We start from the raw sequence: 19,393 nt of genomic DNA on the forward strand, positions 1-19,393 counted from the left end.
CTGGTGGGGGTGTTGACCTGTTGATCCAGGGCATTTGAGTTTATAAATTCTAGGAAGGGTTGGGGAAGGGAGTTAGTACTTGAGTAGTTATCCCAGTTAATGTTTGGGTAATTGAAATCACCCAATATTAGGGTGTTTGGTAGGACCTTCATATTTTCCAGTGTCTCCAGAAATGCGGAATGGGGGTCCTGAGTCATGGTGGGAGATCTGTAGCAAGCTACAATTTGAATTGCAGTTTTGCCCATTGTTGGTTGCACATGGATGATCTCTGAGGCATCGTGCTGCGCCACTAACCTGGAGGTGTGGGTATCCTTGATGAATATGGATACACCCCTACGTTTTGTGTTTCGGTCCAGGTTTTGTGGCTGAAAAGTATGGTACGAGTTATAGCGTGGTAGTGCTGGGGTGCTCTCTGGAGCCTTAAACCAGGTTTCTGTTACTGCACATATATCGATGTTCTCCATACTAAGGAGTGCTTGACTGCATGCATTTTGAGGTTTAGATTTCTGTCGTTGAGTAGCATTACCCTCAGTTTTTGGTTACTTGTGCTATTTATGGTGGTGGGTTTTTCTTTTGAGCCTTGCCTAAAAAGGCACTATGGGGGCGGCAAAAGCCTTGGCCAGTATTCAAAAGCCCAAGAGTGACAGGTGCAAGCCATCTCTTGTGAAGCAACGTGGCTTGTGGAGCAGGTCATCCCAGGCAGACAGATACTGGATCCCATTTGAATGACACCAGAAACTTAGCCAAGTGTTGAAATTGATCATTTTTTTTCTTTATACTGTGGCATCATTCTTGGTGAGGGCAGGATGCTTCTCAGGGTCATGGTCATACTAGCCTGGGCTACGTGATCGGAGAGCTCTTCCATGTCTCTTTTCATGTAGTCCAGGCAGGTACATCTTAGGTCATTCACACCAACATGGACAATGACAGAGTCATATTTGTACTTGTTCTGCAGTGACCCGAGTGCTTGTGTTATGTGGTGGATCCTGGCGCCCAACAGGCAGCTAACTGTAACCTTCTCCTTGTCCAGCCTAGTTAGTGGGACATCAGTGTGCCTGACTATAGTGTCGCCTATTACTAGTGTGTTGGGTATGTTATTTTGCCTTAAGGGCTGTGATTGCATGGCACACTGGATTATGTGAAGTATGTCTTTCATGGTTTGTGAGGGAGTGTGGAGGTTGCTTGGATGTCTGCTTTGGAGGTCTTTGTTGCTTTTGCAGATTTTTATTTAGATCCTCCGAGTATGTTTTCATGTATTTATGTGTGTTATTTGCCGGTGTTGGTTTAATAGGTCTATGTGAGACTGATGGCATGTTGCAAGTATTTCCCTTTTCCTCTTTACTGTCAGTTCCAGTCTTGGGTTGAGAGAGCTTTGCCTCCAGTTTGGCTGTATAATTGCATCTCTCGCATATATTGGTGTTTGGTGGTAGGAAGAGAGGGTTGTCTGTGTACATGAGGCAGTTGTAACATTGCCTCAAAATGCCCAGATTCACCAGTTGGACTGGAGAGTACACCTGAAACTGCCCTTTGGACAAGCCTGAATAGGTAAAGTGAGCTGCTTTACGGATTGGCTGGTAGGGACAAATAGAGAGCCTTGTCCTTCTGGACAGTATAGGGGGGGGGGTCTAGTGCTTGTTATGAGTTTTGAGCAAGTGCTGGGCTGTGAAAAGAATTGTTTGAGTGGTTAGGTTGAAAGTTTGTCTAGTTCCAAGGGAAAAATTGAAGAGTAGACTTTGTGGAGTCAAGATTAGTTTAACCCTCGCTAACCGGCGCTGCCCAGTGAGCAAAACCGCGCCAATGTGGTTTTTATAGCAGGGAAAATGAGAGGGATAGAAATTAGCACAAAATGGGCAATAAACTACTAACTTCTGGACTGAAACCACTCCTCCAGGGACAGATAGGCTGCTCAAAGCTCCCCTCTCTCACAGGTGAACAGAGAAACTTCCTTCTATCCAAGTAAGGTATGGGCAACACAGAAGCTTGTTAACACAGCCCTGAATTCAGGAATAACCTGAAAACTAGACTATACTACTTCAGAAAGGCAGAAAACAAGTATATATTTTTTCAGAAAATAAAGCAGATACAATCAAAAAAACACTTTAAATGCACAGAAATGGCTATTGCGCTTTAGTGTGTAACCTACAACAGTTAAACAGATTATTTAAACACAACGATGACTTAGTTCAAGTGCAGGCAACAAATAAGTACAATTTGTAGCAGAAACAAGCTTTTTAAATCACAGAAATGCTAAACAAATTGGCATTTTAGCCGGAATTAGTTAAAGACAGCAAGAAAATGCAGAAAATGATACTTAATCACTCCAAAGTCTCTTTTGTCTCTCTGCTGCTGTAGAACTCTGCAGGACACCTGGCAGGCACATGCTTGGCAGTCTCCTACCTTTCTGATTTTTTAAAACTACCACTCCCTGTATTCCCAATTTACTGTATATAATTGGCAATAAAATATAAGCAAGAAGACTAATTCAAATCTTGTTAAAATACTAATCAGTGTTGTGTCTGTCAAATTTATCACATATAGTGATCTGCTTTCCTACTGCAAAACATCCAAGAGAAGTTTTGCAAAACATCAGTATTTGTATTTGTTCAACTCTACCATTTTATTTCTACTAAACATCCTAACAAAGTACATTCCTTTCAGCTAGACAGCTTAATACTATCAGGAATTATTAATATCTCCCACAGCTTTATAAATTACTTTATTCCACGACACTCAAGTCTTGCATCCATTCCAGGTAAATTCCCAATTTCTTGGTTGTGCTGGAATTTTTACTAGAAAAGCTTAAAAGACTAAAACAGCAATGCTATACCCATGGATTCAGTTCTAATCCAGAAAATTTCTACCTACAATAATCACTTCTTAATCTTTCTTCAGCTCATCATAGGTCTCATTAAAAGCCTTCACCAGACAACTTCCTAGACAAAAAATTAGATTTAATAAGAGTCGCCTACCATACATACTCTCACTTTCCTATAGACTAAATTAATTGCTACATCTTCATTTAATTATACAGATAACCTAAACATACCAAAATTATCAAGACCTAAAAAACAGTCAACATAACAGTCTGGGTTTGTGGTCTATATCAAAACATTATCAACAAATAAAGAGGAGATCTTTACATCTTCATAACCTGTTAAATATCCATCCATATTTTAAAAATCTCATTGTAGCCAAGTGTTTATGGCATAAAGCAAACAAATCAAGTGACAATGGACAGAATTGTCACATGCCCTATATCAAGTAAATTCATTCTTGCATAGATTATTCACTCTAGATAAAGAGCATGTATAAATGATCAATATTAATTCAACACATTCATTAAGTAAAATCATTTGGTTATATCACAAGCCTAATCTGCATCAAAACTCACAAACACTAAATTAGCTCACTTTGTCTGTGGATCTTTTATAACACCCAATTTTCAAAATATTATCAAATGTCATCTCTCCCCTCCTCCAAACCACAATGACCAGTTTCAATCAGAACTGAAATATACACTTCCCACCACCTTGATGTAAAAAATTGACTTTTAGTCCATGTTTAATACTGAAACAGGCCTATAGGAATAAGTAATATTTAGGTCCTTCCCCTCTTTTAGTAAAGCAGTTATTACCATCTCTGTCCACAATGGGGAATATTCCTAGTTTCAAAAGATGCACTAAATACCTTATGAAAACAAAGCATTCATTTTTCTGTTTGAGCCTTCAAAAACACCAATACAAATACGTATACATACAGTATAATGCAATGACTCTCTAAAGTTTTACCCCTCACTTGTTTTTAAACCTCTATTAAATCTTCCTTTGTTATTAGGTACATCATTTCAGCCACCACTTACCTAGTAACACTCAGCAGCTATAAACTTTGTAAATCAACAGTGTCACATCTATAGTATGGCTATATTTACATCACTCATTTTGAGAGGTGACTGTTGACAATACTGACTGAATACTGCCACCATCACCATTGGGTCTCTAGTACAATTATTTCCATCTTCATTGTTTAAGCCTGCAATAATGTTCTGTGCTCCTTGTTTCTGCAATCTAAAATTATACATTTCTGATAATTAGAAATCTTCTGCTCCACCTTTTCTACCTTCCCTTATACCATCATATTTTTTAAACACTGCCATCTGTCTCTTCCTTCACAAATTTCAACCCTTCACTTTTGTCCAACTGCAGCCCTTTACATCAGTTTCAACTTAAAAAAAAGACCCCATTCAGACAAAGTCTGGTAAGTCTACTCCAGCTCACTTTACTGATAGTTACATCATTTGACAATGTCTATTATACAGTGCATGTAGGAAAACAATGTTCTTCCATAAAAGGTGGCAGTAATACATGAAATGATGTTCTAAACTGCTTATGTTTGGATTTGTTGCATTTCCTTAGCTTCAATTTCATAAATTAATTTCTCTTTTTTTTTTCTTGCTCACTTCTAATCATGCTGATGTAAATAATACTGGTGCAATGAAAACAATGTACAGTATGTAATTGATATCTTGTGAACAGTAACATGTAGTCAAAAACAGTGCAAATAAGCAACAAGCACCATTGTTTGGTCAGATGCTTCCTACTTTCACTAAACAATTTTTTAAGGAACTCTGCCAATTTGCAGATACAACTGTCCTACTTATAAGACCAACTTTTCCCCTCTTAGATAATGGAGTAAGAGCATAACTCTCAACCTCTTAGAGTAAGAGATCTGGACAAAGCCAGAAATAAAAGTAGGACAAAGGCCAAAAAATAGGGACAATTTATAAATATTGCTCTTACAAACTTAGAAAATTGTTAGAATAGCAAGTTTTGCATTAGCATGCATTTTCTGTAGGATATGAAGTTTAAAAATCAAATGTCTGTCATTTTCTAACTTCAGTCTTTAATGATTTACCACTAATTTGCCAGAAAACCATAATTTTATAAAAAACAGACTAAAAACACAAGGCCAAAATCTGGACATTCTGCAAAAATCTGTACAATTGAGGGATATGAGTAAGAGCTGTGCGTGGTAAAAGCAAAAAATGTTTCAAGTCATTTGTAAAATTATAATTAGTGTCCAACAGCTCAAAACTATTCTGGGATGGACATCCAAGATGGCTGCACATTGAGTAACAGCTTAATTTCAGCTCCCCCAGTGTGAAAACAAATTCATAAAAAAAGAGACATTGAGATGATGTTTTTGACTAAATGCCAGTTACTGGTTTACATGACCTGAACGGAAATCAACCATAAAAGATAAGGAGAAAACCTATCTGGGAAGAATCCTGCAGCTGTTTAGCAAAAAGCAGAAGCTCCAGCTTTGGTGCAAGACATGACTTCCAGCAGTCTAGAAGAAAGAGGAGTCAAATATGCTCAGAGTCTATTACAATACATGAAACACTGACTGAGTATGTTTGTTGTTGGTCTTTTTGGCTTTTCCCAGTAAGGGGTCGCCACAGCGGAACTCCGGTCTGCTAATGATTGGCAGTAGATTTTTATGGTGCCGAGTTGCCAGCCCTACGCCCAACCTTCAGCGAAGGAACGCCCATTCACGCATGACTTTTGGAGGCCACGCGACCGTGTGGAGGACAAGCAGACTGCACACAGAAGGCACTCCCCGTATGCTAGCTGAGAATCGAACGGGAGAACCTCTTGCTGTGAGGCAACAACACAACCGCTGTACCACCGCGGCCGAAACACTGAATGAGTATATCAACTCAAATAACAAAAGGCTGAAAAAATGGAAGAAACCTTAAACAGAGAGCTGAAAACTGCAAAAGTCAGAGACCAAAATGAAGAAAATGCTGGCAGAGTATGAGACTGCTCAAGAACAGATGGTTCAAAAATGGTAAAATTAGAAAACAGAGCACATAGGGGAAAAAAGAAGTTATGCACTCACCATAATGTTCCATCTGTGTTGTCCATTTTCATTCTTCCTCAACAGTTGGGCTCAGATCTAACTTGGCCATTATTTTCAGCTCATGACCACTAACAAATTCCCAAGCTCCTCCCCTACCCATAATGCTCTATCCCCTAACATATCTCAGATCTTCTTTGCTGGCTTATAGCATAAAAGCAAATATTGGCAACATATTAACAGAAATCTCTATCTTGAGCTCAACATAAGGAACAATAGTTCCCTTATAAGGTCTCGTTCTTCCAGAAATCATCAGCTCAAAGGTAGGGGATTGCTGGGTGGGAAGTTGAGGAAGAATGAAAATGGACAACACAGATGTAAAGTTATGGTGCATATGTAACTACTGTATCTGATGCTGTCAATTTTCATTCATTCCTCAACAACTGGGACAGAGTCCCCACCTACATGAAATCCCTTGAGGACTCTAAGGAAGGATACTCCTGAGCACAGTTGATCCAAAGTCTGCCCTTCCCCTTAAGACCAGATCCAATTTAGAATGACTAATAACATTATCTGCATTATCTCAAGTAGCAACATCATATATATCATGCATGGATGCTCTGGAAAGAAATACTGAAGATGTTGCCATAGATTTGGCTAAATGGGCTCTTAATGGTTTTGATAAAGACAGGCCTAACTTGTTAGACAAAAGATATACATCTGTAAGCTACTTGGCTAAGGTTACCTTTATGTCTGGTTTCCCTTATTTGTAATCCGCTAATGAAAAACAATTGATCTGTTTTTTCTAAAATCTTTTGTTCCATGTAAGTAAAAATGCAATTATCTGTGAACGTCCAGTAAGAGTAATACAGCAAGAGTAATACATTTTCACCTTTGTTTATTAAATTTGGAAAGAAAACTGCCAAATTAATAGATTGGTTAATGTCGGATACTGACACCACCTTAGGAAAGAAGGTAGTTTTTTTTTAAACACCTTTATTGAATTATCACTTGTGACATAAGCAAATCTACATTTATATAAAAGTAATCAAACTTTATTAACAAGTTAACATTTACAAAAATTATACTTCACATATATTGATATATATCATATGACCTACGCAACATTACCTAAATTATTTAATTCCTGCCTTTTTAAAGAAACGTCTTTATTAAACCATCACTTAGGACATAGGCAATCATACATTTATGCAAATAAAAACAAACCACAATTGACACAATCCTAGTTGCAAGCATTTTACATCACAAACCACAATGACACACTCCCAGTTGCAAACATTATACATCACTTATAATCTACCCAATTATTGTCAGTCAAAAATTACATAGCTGAATTAAGTCCAGCCATCATTTAAACCTCATTCCTCCCTCTATGTATTGTTCCCACAATTCCCATTTTTATGTAGTTTGCTCGTACCCTTTTCTAAAGAGCTCAGCTCCAGTTGTTTTATCTCTGTTACTGTATTCACTACTTCTAGTATAGTTGGTTTAGATTTTGATTCCCATTTTCTAGTAATTGCTTTTTTGGCAGCTTTCATAATTAAACTCAGTAAGGCATTATTATGTCTAGGCAATTATGATTCTGTATCATAATTCGAAAAAAAATCTCCCTAGTTAATCCAATTTGCTCACCCAGCATCTCTTCCCCTCTCTAGTTATTTGCTCCCAATACCTTGGTTCATTTGCCAGTTTACTCCAATAAATTCCAGCTCCCTCTTGTCTATTGTCGATATCCCTAATTGCACTCATCCCCATCGGCAGTATCTTTTTCCATTCCTATGTTGACTTATTTTATACGATACTTTCTTCTACTTTATAGATATATTCTGTATGATTATTGTTATTTTCTTTAAAGGCCTGCATCCAAAATCCTAGTCTCTCCTTGTTTCTTAAGCCCCCCCCCCCTCCGTTTCATCATTATCCCTTTCCACTTTGAGTTATAGTTTTCTGCTTCTGCTACATATAGGAGCCTTAACTGTGTTGCCCCGAAATACCCCTTCAAATCGGGTAATCCCAATCCACCCTGTTCTACTGGAAGAATCTGCTTATACCACTTGTCTCTTGCCATCTCCTCTCAGATAAAGTCCTTTAGCTCTTTATTTACTGCTATCCACAACTTATTGTCTGGCTGATAAAAATATGCCTCACCTGAGTACAAGACTAATAGGACTAAACATTTTACCTGCTTGTATCTTACTATCCATAGCCATATAACAAAGGTCCACTTTCTCAGTCTTTGTATTATCTTTTGTTTAGCCTCTTCCCACTTATCTTTAGCTGTCACACCAGAATCATTTTAATCCATTTTAATCCATACTCTTAAATACTTCATTTTATCCTGTCCCAATAAATAAGGATATAATTAAACTAGTTCATATGTGGGTATGTACCACTATTGCCTTTGTTTTAGCTTCATTAATTTTGTATCCCAAAAAAGATTTACAGTCTCAAAATGTTCCACAACACTATAATGTCTCTTTCTTGTTTTGTCAGGTATAAAATAATATCTGCAAATACAGCCAGCTTTTCTTGACTACCATATCAATTATATCCTTGAATTTGAGTCCCTTATTTTCTTTATTTGCATTATATTTAGAACTATTGCCTAAGGGGAAAGAGGACACACCTGCCTGGTTCCTCTGCTCAAACAGACATCATCAGAGAGTACCCCACCCACTTTAATTTTCACCTTTGATCCCTCATGCATCCCCCTAATCAACCTTACATTTTTTCAGGAAATGCAAATGCTTCCATTGTTCTACTCATAAAGTCCCAGTTTACTCTGCCAAATGCTTTCTCTCCAAGACCCAACAACAATGGTATTTTTTTATATTCTGCTTCCCTCTGGATTATCAATGTTCCGTTAATGTTGTCAAATGTTTGCCTTCCATCCACAAAACCACACTGATCCATATCTATCAATTTTGGCATTACCGTTGCCATTCTTTTAGCCATTATAGACATAAACACTTTATAATCATGGTTTTGTAATGAAATGGGTCTGTATGAAGCTGGATCTGATGGATCTTTACCTTCTTTAGGTAGTACAGCTACCAGTGCTTTCTTCCAGGATGTTGGTAATTCTTCTCTTAAAATATTGTTAAACAAAACCTTTCATATATTTCAGTTTTCCCTCTAGCTTCCAAACTTCCACATGAATATCATCTATTTCTGGACACATTCCTGTAGTTTGGTTATACATCACAATTTTTATCTCCTCTCCTATCCTGGCAGTTAGTAATTGAGCCTCATCCACCTCTAACCTTGGCATATTTAAATCTACCATAAACATTGCCATTGGCATCTTTTCTTGATTCCAGTATTTCTCTGCTTTATACAAACTTTCATAGAATTTCTGAAATATTTTTAATACGTCTACATGATCTCGTTACTTTCCTTGTTATAGACTCTCTAAACTTGACGACAGCTCTTTCTACTTTCTGCTGCCAGAGTCATTGTGCTAAAAGCTTTTGTTATTAAAAAACAGTGCTTAACAGCAAACTTGTGTATATTATTGAGGTAATACCTTCTTTTCTGCTTAGCATTCTGCAGTTGATCATCTTGTTGTTCTGTGAGAGTCCCCCTATTCTGCAATAGTGTAACATTTGTTAGTCTCTCTAAATAATTATTGTTAAAATTTTAACCATAGCTCCCTTTCTTTTATTTCCACCCTATTTTCAAACTCCACCTTAATTTTATCCCACTCCATAGCTATTTTTTCAGAAGTAATGTCTATCCTCTTAAATATCTCCTAAATAATCTCCACTACCCACTTCTTACATTCCTCTATTTTCAGCAGATATGTGGGAAAGCGACAATGTCTCATTTTTATTTAATTACCCTGTGTTTTTATTTTAGTTATTATTGGCACATGATCTGAAATACCTATTGGGTGCATATCAATACCTTTAATTAAATGCACGTTACTGTGAAATGTAAATTCTGTCTCGCCTAGGCCAGTTTTTATATCATATGGAATAATATGCAAATTCACTCCAAACTCCTATTACTGAATTCACATCTTCCATGCCAAATATTTTCATAAATTTCTTCAAAATTTCTTCACTGCTGCAAATCAAAATAATTCTCCCAGAATTTTTTTAAGATCTATTATAGCAGTTTCAGGTGGAATGTAAATACATGCCAGTGTAATCCTCCGGTGCAAGGAGCCTCTTATCAGTACAAATCTGTCATTATCATCTTTATTGGAGCTCCTCTTGCAATTAATAAGTGCTCCTCTTTTCATTTGTCCCAGATATTCCACTGAATAACCATTCTGAAACCATTTCTTTATTAAATTCATAAGTTCAGTTCTTTCCAAGTGGGTCTCCTGTAATATAACTATTTGCACTCTACATTTTAATATCATTCACTATTTTCTTTTTTGTATTTGTGTGAGAGACCATTCACATTAAGACATTACAGAAACATTAATTGCATTAAAAAGTTATTCCAACCTTTAATGTGCAACACCTGTTTTGTTAAATGTCTGGTTTCAGCTTTTGCGTTACATGCATACACCGTTTGGCAGGATGAACTTTTATATAGTTTCTTGCCATATCCATTTGAGCCTATGTCACATCTTACAAAACTTTTTTTTTTTTAAGGCTTTCAATAAAACAAAGACAACCCCCCCCAAATACCCCCTAAAAAACACACAAAACTATGCACATCTTCAAATATTGAAGTTTTTTCCTCCTAATAGGAACAAATGTTCCAAACTGACAGACACACTCACAGACTTGAGTTAACCAAAAAGAAAGGTAATCAATGCTAGGACGCATAGTGCAGACTGTGCTTCTACTAAGTGCTAACTGGTTTGGTCTCATCTTTATAGCTCTCCCAGTTAGGAAACCCCTGAAATATTTCAGAAAACATTATCTCCTAGCCAGTTTCTCTTTCCCCCAGCCAATTACTCTCCATCAGAGTATAACCAATTTCTCTATCAGATTGGTTCTCATGTCTCCATGGAGACAGATAAGCAAGTTCTCATTATCAGATTGCCTCCATGGAGACATGATGGCCAGATACAATTGCCACTAAAGTACACATTCATTTGCTAGAAAAATACATTATAATCTATTCTTTTTCATTTACTTGCTTTCTCTTAAAACTTGTTACTAAATCAGCCTAGAATGAAAAACCGCACATTATCTCTTTTTCCTTTTGTCATGCTCTTAACCAGGCTTTTTTTTTTTTTTACACTGCAATGCCTACATTTCTTAAAACTGAATAAGAAAACTGAATAAAGGGAGAAAAAAAATGGGAATAAAACAGAACAGCAACACCGATTTACAGTCTACATTACACTTAAAAAAAAAAAAAAAAAACCTAAGAAAACTTTACTTTATAGCATGCAAAGAAAACCATACACCACAAAAATAATACTATCAAAAAAAAATGTTTTCTTTTACATAGTTAACTTTTTCCCCTCTCTTCCCTCCCAAAAACATTTTTTGAACATCAATGATATGAAGTTCGCCACATAATTTAGAGTCCCCAGCAAGTCCAACAAATTCTGAAAAAGTCCAATATTTCCAGATGTTGTTCTTTTGCCATATTTCACAAATATAATTATTGCACTGTAATCACACATTAAGTTAGTGTTTTTATTACTGTTCATCACCATCTCCCAAATCCTGAATCTGCTTCATTTCCAGCAAACTCTTGATTCTTCTAGTCAACTCTTGTGCTTTCTTCCTTCTCTCCAACATTTCCCATTGAAACAGTGGAAAAGGTTTCTCATATACAGTCTCTCTGTGGTCTTGATTACCAGAAGAACAGGAAGCAGAATCTCCTTCTGTTTCACAGCTCATTTTTGTTGGACAAAAATGTGTATTTCCTCCTTAGCATGTACTGCATCATAAAATAATTTTGTCCCTCCAGGGAAGAACACCTTGAAGACAGCTGGGTACAGCAGTTTGAATCTCACACCTGCATCTTGACATTCTCTAAATAGTGGAATGAATTTATTCCTCTTTTGCCCGGTGTACGAGTCATCATTCTCCACAAACACTCTGCCGTCTCCCACTTTTAGTATATTGTCCTTGTGCTCCAGTTTTGTCATAATCAACTCATTCTGCTGGTAGAATTGCATCTTTATTATTAAAGGTCTAGGCTGCTTTCTCATAGCAAGGCATACACATGATGTGGCCTTTCAACTAACAACTGCTGTGGAATTCCATCTTCTCTGGTAGAGATGAAAATCTCAGAGATAGAGTATGTAGGGGAAAACCCAATTCTATTATATTTTGAAACATCTCTTCCTGAGCAGTCTCATATTCAGTCAGTCTTTTCTTCAATTCAACCTCTGATATTTGCAGCTTTATCACCTCACCTCATCTGAGTTTCTGTTTAAAGGTTCTATCATTTTTTTCTAGCCTTTTGTTGTTTGTGTTTATGTACTCCATTAGTGTTTGATTTATTTTTAACCAGGTCCATGTGCAGTTGTATTTTATCTTCCTGTAGATTACTGGAAGTCATGTCTGGAGGTTGCAATGCTTTTTACTGAAGAGCTGCAGAACTTTCCCCTAATCGGTATTTCTTCCTCACTTTTTGTAGCTGATTTTTTTTAAGTGCTCTGTATTTCTTTTTTACCAGCATCCAGGCAGTACACTTACTAGCCAGTTATTGAAATTTACCCATAAACACAAAATTGTACTGGCGTTCTCTGTTGAGTTTCTGTTTTCACATTTGGAGAGCTAGAGTCAAGCTGTCAATGTGCAGCCATCTTGGAAGTAGTGAAGGTAGGATTGGTTCATAAAGCCACCCTATCCTTATGAAATACTACGTAAGGAGGTTTATTAGACAGTGCTTGAAGTTCTGAAAGTCTTTTAGTAGAAGTTATAGCTACCAAATATTTAGTTTTCCAGGTGAGAAACCTTAACTCACATTTAGTTGCTGGTTCAAAAGGTGAATGAATTAAAGACTGCAAAACCAAATTTAAATCCCATGGCAGGGTGGGATCTTTATAATGGGATCTCAAAAGAAGGGTAGCTCTCAAAAAGGCTTTATAAAAGTTTAGAAGAAGCCAAGGAGGAGTTTTCAATCCCAATGTAAAAATTAGAAATACCAGCTAGTTGAACACAAATAGTTGAGGAATTGGCTGCTTCATTCAAAACTGTTGCTAAACTTTCAAGGATACAGAGTAATGGTGCTGTATGTGGGTCAATATTTCTGCTGCACCCAAGAAAACAAATCTCTTCCATTTACATTTGTACAGTTTCCTTGCAGAAGCTTTGTAAGAGGACAAAAGTATATCACGAACAGAGAAGGAGCACGTATATTGTTTGGCATATCAATGGAAGTGGAGAAGCCATGCAGTCAATCTTAGGTTTGAGATATCCAGATGAATCATACCTGTTGGGTGAGACAGAATGTCCAGAATTGGACCCAGACTCCAAGGAGGGTAGAACTGGCCAAAGGAAGGGGAACCAAATTTATCAAAGCCAGTAAGGGGCAATGAGAATGACTTTGATCTTCAACCAAGATGCTTTCTGCAGAAATTTGGGGATTAAAGGAACTGAGGTATAAAAGTGTATAGGAGACCAGGTGCCAATCGTGTAGGACAGCATCTTTTAGTGACTCCCCCTGGTAGGGGATTAGGACAAAGAACCTGTTGCACTTGTTGATTAGGGGAGATGCAAACAGGTCACAGCATGACTGGATCCACTGACAAAAAATTAATTTCCTCCACATTCTTATTGAGAGAACACTCATGAGGTAATAAAATGGACCTGCTCGACTTGTCCGCTATCATGTTGGATTTCCCCGGTAGGTACATTGCTATCAGAAATTGGCTGGATGACATCACGCATTACCAAACTCAGAGCTTCTCAACACAAGGGGTAAGATCTAGTTTCTCCTTGTTTGTTGATGTACCAAACCACGGACATATTGTATGTCTAAACTGTAATTGTCACAGACGGGAAAGTCTTGAAAGGCCTGTAATGCTAAATGCACTGATCTCATTTCCAGGACACTGATATGCAAATTGACCTGTTTAGGGGACCATGTGCCTTGGAGTACATTTCCCAGAAAGGTCCCCCCAGTCTGTGATGCATACATGGTCACTATGGCATTGGATTGAGGAAGAATGAAAGGATGGCCTTGCAGAACCTGATCTTAGTGAATCCAACATGAAAAGAAAATTTTGCAAGCTTGGTTGATGAAGAATGGACTATTGACTTGCTTGCATCAATTGAAGAATCCTTGTATGAAATCTTGCAAGTGAAACAAGAACTACAGCCACAGATATTGATCTCAAGGCCTGTAGGATTAACTGGGTTAAAACTGCAGAGCTGTGAATTATTTTCCTGACCTGGGATCTGATAGTCTGCACTCTTGACAGAGGTAGAGAAGCCATCACAGTTACTGTATTGAAAATGTTTCCTATGAACTCCAATGTCTAAGATGGTTCTGAGATCTGAGATTTGCTGCAATTTATGGTTAGCCATAAACAGGAGCAAGTCTGGAGTACCTGGTCTTGAGCTCTTATCAGTAGATGCCTGGTCATGCAGTAATGAGCAAGTCATCAAGTACAAAAACACTTGGAATCCCTGCAATCTCAAGTGAGCTGGTGCTAATGCCATGCATTTGGTGAACATCCTGGGGGTTGTGGTGTGATCAAAGGGCAGGCTTCTGAAACAGCAATGACTGGCTTCCAGCCAAATGTGTAAATACCTTCTGTATTGTCTGTTCATTGGTGTGCTGAACTGATTTGTTCATTCTACTGAGATCCATAATCGTTCTCCAATCCTCTGTTTTTTTTTTTTTGGCACAAAGAATCTTGAGAAAGTGCTGGATTCTATCTGCTCTGGTGGGACCTCTTGGATGACTCTTTCTAGCAACTTTTGTATTTCTAGTGCTGCTGCTTTTCTCTGACTGGGTGGAACATCAGGAATTTTGCATACAGGTGGAGGTGGTAGGAAAAAAGGAATTATATAAACTCTGGAAATAATCCTCTGCACCCATGTATCTTTTATAATGTTTAGCCAGGCTCTCTGGTGCAGGGATAAATGGTCTCTGGAGGCAATCAGGGGTAACCAGGCCTCTTTTCAGGAGCACTAGTAGGGCCTCTTGGAGAAGGAATCAATGGACCCCTTGGTTCTGTGGGCCTTCTCTGACACATGAGCAGTGTCTTCTATTCAAGTTCCCCCCTCTACCCCAGAGGGAACTATGTTCATTGAGATCTTGGAAAGGACCTGGGACTTCCTGAACTACATTTTCTGACCTCCTCATTGATTCATGGAAAAGGTCCTTTGAGGAGTCTAAAAATGCACTCCAACTGCAGAGATGGTCTTTCCATCTTGTTCACACTTGAAGTGTGTGTCCTTAACTTTAGGACCAAACAAAGAGCTTCCATCAAAAAGAGCATTGACAGAACTGGACTTTAAGGGCTCTACAAAGTCACATAAGCACATCCAGGCATGCTTCTTAATAGAAATGCCTGAAACTGCCACCCCTGAGGTACCTCCAGCCACATGGGAGATGAGCCTCCTAAAACAGTTTGTGATCGATTGAAGGGTAGCCAACTGTAAGTCCACAGAAGACTGAGCCTCAGTAATACTGGTCCCAGAGAGGGAGATTTGAAAGTTCCTTAATCAGGTGAAGTGTGTCAAATGATTAAAATGATCTGAGTGTAAGCTTACTGAATCATACACACACTTCCCAAATCTGTCCAATGCCCTACACTCTCTATTAGGGGGATGGAGAGAAGAACTCTGCTCCATCTTTCTTGGTGGCTGCCAACATGGCCATGGCATCTATGGGAACGCCCTTGTTCCAAAATTCCTTTCTCACTGGTGGTGCAAAAATCTCATCTGGTCTCTTGGGGATTGGCTCGACTGAGCCTGGTTCCTTCCACACCCACTCAGAGATCAAATTTAATAAGCTCATCAGTGGGTGGAGTCACCTAGGAGATAAATGGGCCAGCTCCAAAGGTCTCCAGGAATATAGATTTTCCTTTGCAAGGGTTATCAGTGGACCAACCACCCCTCTGTAAGGATTTTTACGATGTCTCCAAATGAGATGTCTGGGTAGAGATCTTGGGACCCATCCCCATCACTGAAATATATATATTCAGCGAGAGACTCCTGAGGGGAGTTCAAGTGCCTCCTTCTAAATGTCCTCTTCCAAGGGACTTCAGTGAGCTGCTCCAGAGAAGTATCAGGAGAAATAGTAATACCCTGCTGAGTAGCCTGGAGACTTTGGGCTGGCTCTCCCTGTGGAGTGGAATTATGGGGCTCAAGGTGCAGAGGCATATGGGACCCAGAGGGAGGATCCAAGGGGGATGAGCTTTCCATCCTGCCAAAGCAGAAAACTCTCTCCACCTCCTCAAAGACAACACTCTGGGGAGAAGGAAGTTGATGATGCTGAGAAGCCAAGCTTCTGACCCATCAGCTTCCCCTGTCCTGAAGGTAATCCACCTGAGGCAGAGGCCAGAGTCGAGCTACCCAGTGGTGAAGCTCCAAGGGAAGAGACTGCTCCAACATCTTCAGAGCAGACTCTTAACACCTCAGATCTGACAGACATGCTTCAGCTCCAAGAGTCATCCAGCTCTGAAGCACTCTCAGTTGATGCACTCAGACAAATCCTCTGAGCCAAATATACTCTTATCTTTGAATCCAAAGCAGATGGATCCAGGAGTCAGGGATCCAAGGGCTCTGAAACAAGATGGATTGGAGAAGGAGCCAAGATAGAGGTATAGTATTAGCAAAGGCTTCCTGACCCAAGGAGGTAGCAGCCAGAAGAAATCTCATCAGACTCTGCAAAGAGGGAAACTTCCTCATCATTCTATCTATTTCAACCTCAGCCAGGCTTCTGAAAGAACAAGGAGACACTACTGAGGGAGACCTGGAGCACTATTGGGATTCCAAAAATGGAAAGATTACCTGAGTCGGTATTGGATCTATTGCAGGAAAGTAATGGGTCCTAGATAATGACTTGGGATCCAAAAGAATAGGATCTGAGGAAGTCAATTTAGTCTCCAATGATGGATTTAGAGAAGGAGCAGGCATCAGATCTGAGTTAATATTTTCCTTTGGGGATTCCATCATCGGATCAGAGGATGGTGTTGAGGACCCATATGGTTCTGAAGGTTTGTCAGAAAGCTCCTTTTGCTTTGGTTTGGGGGGCTTAGCCCCAGACAGAGATTCTGAGAAAGAGGAAAAAAACTAAACCTTTTAAAATCAACTTATTTTTTCTGTCCGCTATGGCCACCAGTATTGAAAGATTTATTAACCCTGCAATCTATCTGAAGATGATCTGGGTCCAGACAATATACTCATAAAATTAGATTATCAGAAAGTGATAATTTATGACTGCATTTCTGACATTTTTTAAACCCTGAAGGTTTATCATACATTTTAGAACAAATAACAGAAAAATACAATAATTTTTTTCTTAACTAAAATAAAAGAAAGATACCAACAATGGTATCAGGAATACACTTTATGTGTATAAAAAGGGATAGAGAAAAGGTTTACCAACTATGGTAAACCACGTCCAAATGCAAAAGCGGCAGATGAGATCAGAGATATGTCAGGGAATAAAGTATTATGGGTAAGGGAAGAGTTCAAGAGTTTATTATTGGCCACAAGTTGAAAATAACAGCAGAGTCAGATCTGATTCAAACCCAACTGTTGAGGAATAAATGAAAATTGACATCAGATCCTGAGATTTTCTGCTGTACCACAGGAACTGGAAGGAACAAACTACATTAATTTTATGAAAGCAAAAATAAGCGACTGGACTGATATTCCACAGCAGAAGTTGTTAATTGAAAGGGCACCTTGTGTGTATGCCCCAAACCTGGCTATGAGAAAGCAGCCAAAACCTCTAATAGTAAAGATGCACTCAGTAGCAGAAAGACGTGATTCTGATAAAATTGTGGCAGAAAGACAAAGTACTAAAAGTTGTTGACAGTAAAGTGTTTGTTGAAAATTAGTATCTTCAGAATGTTTTCCTGGAGGATCAAAGTCATTTTTTGATGAAGAAGATGTTAAGAAGGAACTACAAAAGTTTTCCAACAAAAAGTTAGCTATCAAACAGAAGGGGACTCTGCTTCTTATTTTTATGATAATTAAAGTAAGAGAAACTTTGCCAGTGAAACCTTTTCCAATGTTCCAAAGGAAATGCTTGAGAGACCAGTAAAAGCACTGCAATTGACTAGAAGAACCAGGAGTATGTTTGAAATTAACCAGAGACTGAAGTCTGGTGAGGGAGAGCAACAGGAAAAAAACAAGCAACTTAGAAATTAATGAATAAATGTGGGATCAGAAAGCATTTGTGAAATATGGCTGAACAAGAAAACCAGGCAATGTTGGACTTTTTGACTTTGTTAAACTTGTAGGGGGCTCCATAGCACATGTCCTGCTTCATTTCATTGTTTGGAAGGACATTATGGAGAGGGGAAATGGAGGGAAAGAGGTAACTAAGTAAAAGGTTTTATTCTTAACGGTAGTTTTATAAAACATGACATAATGTGTTATACAGTTTACTTTTGTAGGTTATAAGGATACTAAAGTAAGTAGGTGCCCTTTTTTCTTCTTTCCATCTTTCTTTTTTGTTTAGTTTTAAGAAATGTAGGCACTGCAATGTAAAAAGAATATAAATCCTACACTAAAGTATGTTTAAAATAATAGGCTGTAATCTTGGATGTGGAAGTGAGGGACAAGTTAGAAAAGTATACAGATCAAGATACAAGTAAAATTTCTATGCTATTTCTTACTTTGACATTGAGGATGACCAAATTAAGGCCCTTGGCTAGATCTAACAAATGTTTTTAAGTAAATAAGAGAACAATGAGTACAATGAAAAGTTTTCCTTTAGCAAATAAATGTTCACAATGCAACGTGAAAAGCTTGTAGCTAAAGGCAACTGTATCTGCTTCTTAAGTTTCTACAAAGACATAAAACACAAATGCAAATTAAATAAAATACAAATACAAATTACATAAAATGCAAAGACATTTTACATGAAGGGATTCACATCTAGATCAGGGGAGGTCATCGTGCCTCTTTACTCATCCCTCATCAGGCCCACAATTGAGTACAATGCCCCTTTTGGGATGTACCTTACCAGACACCTGCAGCAACTGGAAAGACCCCAAAAGTACCTCACCAAGAGGATCAAAGGGCTCAAACAGATGCCATATGCTGCCCGGTTAAAGAAACTCCAGCTCTACTCAGTGGCATACCACCTGTTCAGAGGCGATCTGTGCCTGACATATAAAGCCATGTCCAACCCGGAATTAATGGACATGCTGCACCTCAGAAAATCCAAATCCCATTGAGCTACACGCTCGAGAGACTTGAACCTCAGCACTGAAATAAATAGGACATGCTGGAGGGACAGATTCATAACCCAGAGGCTCCCTTCACTCTGGAATAAAATCCCAGTCCAGGTTAGGCAGAGTCCCTCATTGACTCTCTTCAAGAGGAATCTTGATGAGTGGATGGGAGATCATAGGTTTACCCCGGGTATCACTTCTGTGTCACTGTTAGACAGAGGCACA

General features: G+C 38.5%; 1 protein-coding gene across 2 annotated transcripts in view; it reads right to left on the reverse strand.

The window, feature by feature from the left end:
- Window positions 1-19,393, reverse strand: part of MOV10 (Mov10 RISC complex RNA helicase) — an 892,455-nt gene that overhangs the window by 435,643 nt on the left and 437,419 nt on the right. The gene's annotated exons all lie outside the window — the stretch shown is intronic.

This window comes from Protopterus annectens, chromosome 7.part0 (genome assembly GCF_019279795.1).
Source record: "Protopterus annectens isolate FY-2018-M chromosome 7.part0, PAN1.0, whole genome shotgun sequence".
NCBI lineage: Eukaryota > Metazoa > Chordata > Ceratodontiformes > Protopteridae > Protopterus > Protopterus annectens.